Below are 5486 nucleotides of genomic sequence, written 5' to 3'. Positions count from 1 at the left end.
CTGGGGGCCATCCGACTCCAAAGGTGGGCCATTCTGAGGCACAGAGAGTCTGCCAGGTCCGGTGTTTTACTGAAAAAGAAAGATTCTGAGCCCTTAAGCGGACTTTGGTCCAGTGATCAAGGGTCAGGGACAGAGGCGTTGAAGTGCTCTGTCCCATAATGAAAGATACACAAACAGTGAAAGCAAGGACACACGGCACAGACGATAAAGACAGACAGTAAACGTTCAACACTGAGACAGGACTGAGTAGCCGGCAAAACCTGATGGGCTGGCAAACCGAATCCGAAGCAGAATACTGCAGAATATTGAGTCGAGGAAACTACTGTTCCTCGATTTCCAGAGTCCTCTGGGGCGTCCCCCAGGGACGTGGCCTGTGGCTCTGTGACACGTCTGTCAGCCACTGTCGGAGAGAGCTCACGCTCTTCACCAACAGCCACTTTGCCAGCCCTAACCTGAAACCAGAAACCTGAAACCGGAACCAGAAAGCAGAAACTAGAAAGAGGCGCCTTACTTACCCCGAGAGGGGTCCATTGGGGGTCTTTCGTCCGCCGCTGCCGGATCTCGGTGGAACCTCCAAATGTAAAGGTCAGGCGAGCGTCAGAGGAAGAGACCACCAAGAGACTGTCTCATGCAACAGCAAAGGGTTTATTGGGGTCCAGCATGCTGGCGCTCAGAGCTCACTTGAATAGAGCAAAGAGCCCTGAGAACAGCTTAAGCAGAGCTTATATACTTTCCTTGGAGAGGGCAGGGAGGGAAGTTCATTGACGGGTCAGGGCAAGTGGGCGGTTTGCCTGCAACCGGGTGAGGGGATACATTCTGCAGTTTGGCAGTTGGGGACAGCGCATTCTGGGAACAAGATTAGCAAACAGTTCTCAAGATTATTAACCTTTCAGTAGCACCCCTTCTAGCCCCACCCCCAGTTGTGACAACCCCAAAATATATCAAGATATTGCCAAATGTCTTTGGGAACAGGGAAGAGGGCTAAAATTATCCATTGTTGAAAATTACTGCCTTAGAATAGTGACGGTTTCTTTTTAGATAGGGTACTGGGGGAAAGGCTATGAAACTGAATCCTTGTTAGAAGTAACATGATGTTACTGGAAAAAGAAAAAAACAGATGATTTTAAAAGAATAGGCCCAGGATTAAAATGAGTTTTCAGAAAATCTGGTCATACAGGCCACTCTTAACTTCACATCTGCTGATCCCTTCAGCCCCTTAGAGTCCAGACCACTTATATATTTGTCTACCAGCTTTCTGCTTTTTCACCTTGCTGCTAGCCGCAGATATTTTGACACAGATTTGGTATACTACGTCATTAGTTTGTACATATTTATTTTTTGCGGGACTAGAGATTGAACCTAGGGGCACTCTACCACTACTAAATCCCTAATTTTTGGTGGTGGGTGGGGGATACTAAGGATTGAAATAGGCACTCAACCACTGAGCCACATCCCCAGTCTTATTTTGTATTTTATTTAGAGACATGTCTCACTGAGTTGCTTTGCACTTCACTTTTGCTGAAGCTGGCTTTGAACTCATGATCCTCTTGCCTCAGCCTCCTGAGTCACTGGGATTACAGGCGTGTGCCACTGCGCCTGGCCCTAAATCTTTTTGAGACAGGGTCTTACTATGTTGCCCGGGCAGGCCTTGAACTTGCAATCCTCCTGCCTTAGCATCCCAATTAGCTGTGATTATAGGTGTACAGTATGACACCTGGTAGAATTTTCTTTGTTTATAAGGCTGAATAATATTCCATTATATGTATCACATTTTTTTTATTCATTCATCTGTTGGTAGACAATTAGGTTACTTCTATCTCTTGGGTAATGTAATGCTGCTGTGAATATTGGTGTACAGATAGTTGTTCACGTTCCTAACATGTGTTATTTTTGAGTGTACAGATCTATATGTTGAGAACTGAAACAGGGAAAGCAGTATAGTGGGAATGTAGGTATAAAAGAGCGTTTATAATATATAGTAAACATGACATGAACACAGAGCACCAACTCTTTTTTATTCTAGAACTTTACCTATGTTATTTCATTCACCTCTGTTATGTAAGTATTGGTAACCCAGGGTGGCAGACTGGTAACTCAGGCATATCATTAAAAATAATAGACATACAATACACAGTATTTTATTTTTTATTTATGAAGTACCATATCTTATGCAGGAGAATGTAGAGAATCATGCTGTTTCCTTTTAATTTCATATTATATGTTTCTTGCTTTTGTTTGTTTATATGAACAGTACTTGCCTCTAAATAGATGATGTAGTACAGGTTAAAAAAAAGGAGATTTGCAGAAATAAGTTGTCAGTGTGGTTGAAGGTTTTTTTAAATGAGTTGGGAATAGAAGGAGCAAGATAACATTGCAAAGGATACCAGAAATCATACCTTTTTGGGTTTGGTTTTGTTTTTGGTTTGGTACCAGGGATTGAATCCCAGGAGTGCTTTACTACTGGTTTACATCACCAGTCTTTTTTATTTTGACACAAGATCTGCTAAGTTGCCAAAACTGGCTTTGAACTTACAATTCTCCTGTCTCAGCCTCCTAGGTTGCTAGGATTACAGGCTTGTACCACCATGCCTGGCACTGTGCTTGTTTTTAAGGCATCTAAAGTTCCTCCAACTTCTGAAGGAAAATACAGGCTCAAAATTGCTTGGGTATGCTAATACCTCCTAATAAGTTTGCTTCTTCTATTGTACTTATAAAGATGCCATTGAGTTCATATTTGTGTCACTAATAAATTTCTAGAATCTGTGTAGTAGACTGTAACAATGTTGTTAAAATATAAAGGGAGACCATTGGCATTTATTTCAGAAACATTCCCTCTATTACAAAGACAAATTTTCTAAATTAGGTTTATATATACATTTTCATCGTACATGTAATCAGTAGCCTAACAAAACTTATTTTTAAAAATATCTTTATTTTATTTATTTATTTTATGTGGTGCTGAGGATCGAACCCAGTGCTTCACGCATGCTAGACAAGTGCTCTCTACACAACCCCACAAAACCCCAGCCCATCAAAACTTATTTTTTATTATAAATATTTTATAAACAAGAAAACTAAGATTAAAAGAAATTAAGCAATGCAACAACATCTAGTAAGTAAAAATTTGAACCTCAACGTAAGTAATTTGAAGGAATATTTTTGTTTCACTAGATCATTTTTCCCCAACAGTACTCTGGGAACACTGGAATGAATCTTCATACCTTTGTTTGAAGGTTATTTAAAACATAATCCTGCCTGAGCATAGTAAAATTGTGTACTTTTGCAAGATAATTGTGCAGTTCACTCTTAAGGAAGCAGAGGTAATGTCTGGTAATATTTTTAGCTTTCTTTTTCTGACCACTGTTGTCTATGATTCACACAGTGCTATTCAGAATGTCAAATATTGTTGGAGAAGCTGTTTCATAAAGTTGATTTATTGTAGAGGATTTTTATTTTGGTCAGAATACTCACTAAGGAAAGTTTATAGAAAATGTAACCTAGAGTTAGGTTTTTAATAGTTGGATTTTTTTGTTTTTTTAAGGTTAGGGATACTCAACCTATATGTACCAGGGAAAACTTTATACCGAAGATAAAATATAAACTGGATCTTGAGGTATGGTGTGAAGTTATTGTTATTTGATTTTCTTGTGGGTGGTGGTGATACCAGGGATTGAACCCAGAGGTGCTCTACCAACTACATTCTCAGCCCTTTTTATTTTTTATTTTGGGACAGGGTCTCACTAAGTTGCCCAGGCTGTCCTCCAATTCATATTCCTCCTGTCTTAGCCTCCCAAGTTGCTGCAATAATTGCACTTATCTAGAGTTTCATTTTTTCCAAATGTTCCAGAATTTTGGAATCTTGAAGCAAGTTTTCTCTAAAAAACCAAGCCAAATTATATTTTTTAATTGCAAGGACCCTGTTTTCCCAGAATAAACTTACTATTATACAAGTAAAAAACATGATTTAATAGCTGTGACTTGTTATTTAGGGTTTTGAAGTTAAAGATTATGTTCTCAATGATATCACTTCTACCTTTAATGTAGGAACTATTTTACAGTATTCTAGTCATGCTGCTTTGGAAATTGAGTGACTACAAATCCTTGTTTCATAGCCTTGTTGGTTTTCATCTGAATTTTGCAGTACGTGCTAACTAGCCATGATACTAATCCTTCCTTATTTCAGTCTATCCTTCACATTGCCCTCAGTGTTTTTTTAATATTTTTTTAGTTGTTAATGAACCTTTATAAATATGAGATGCTGAGGTTCAAACCCAGTGCCTCATATATGTTAGTCAAGTACTCTACCATTGAACTACAACCCCAGCCCTCATCATTATTTTTCAGAAATACAAATGTGATTATTAGGTTCCTTTGTTCCTTGGTGATAATAGTATAAGGTACAAACTCTTATACATTATGTCAAGTATCTTTCCCAGCACAATAAAGCTTGCTTTTCTACACTCTCCCAATTACACTGGTATTTGGGCTAAATAATGCTCTTTTACTTGCTTTGCACAAGCTTCCTCTCTACTTTGAAATGACCTTTCCTTTCTATACCTGGCAAACTTCACAGCATACCTCAAGATCCAGTTTATATTTTATCTTCAGTATAAAGTTTTCCCTGGTACATATAGGTTGAGTATCCCTAACCTTAAAAATCTAAAATTCTCCAAAATCCAAAACTTTTTGAGTACCAACATGGCATCATAAGTGGAAAATTCCATACCTGACCTCTTGTGATAGATCAGTCAAAATGCAGATGCACTAAAAATATTGTATAAAGTTACTTATGGATTATATGTACAAGGCATATATGAAACATAAATCAATTTCATGTTTCAATTTGGGTCCCAACCCAAGATACTTAATTGTATGTATGCACATTTTCCAAAATCCTAAAAACCTGAAATGCATAACAGTTCTGGTCCTGCTGCAGTCTGGCTGGGCACAATCAGGAGCCACTTGTCAAAAGAAACTAACTTTATTTTTAGAACCACACATGCCAAACAAAACAGCCTCTCAGGAAAAACCCTCAGAGCCTCAACTGCCACCACCGGCTTTCCACAAGCCTCACTCTCCCACACAAGCTTCTCCCCACCTCCCACAATCCTCCTGCTCTTGAGGCCGATTGGCTGGGTCACGTGGGCGGAGCCAAAAAAGTCCCCCAATGAGCAGCTCCGTGGTCTGAAAGGGCAGGGAAACAGCCCAATGAGCATCACCGCAGAGGAGCCAATCAGCTAGATGTTGCTGGGGCCGCTGTGAGCCAATCATCAGCCGGCAGCTGGAAGTTTGCTGGCAGCTGGAAGTTTGCTGGGGCCCCTTCGGCTGTGGCTCTCAACATCTCCCCCTCTCTGTTTAAACAACAAGCATGTGGCTTAGGGACCGTGCCTGCCTTAGGTTGTCCAATAGTACATATGGTCCTTAGGTTGGTACCATTGCAATTGGATCTTACCCGTCACTGACTACCGGTCCAGTATACAGCCACA

This window comes from Marmota marmota, unplaced genomic scaffold, assembly GCF_001458135.2.
Source record: "Marmota marmota marmota unplaced genomic scaffold, marMar, whole genome shotgun sequence".
Taxonomy (NCBI): Eukaryota; Metazoa; Chordata; class Mammalia; order Rodentia; family Sciuridae; genus Marmota; species Marmota marmota.
This window is presented reverse-complemented; position numbering follows the sequence as displayed.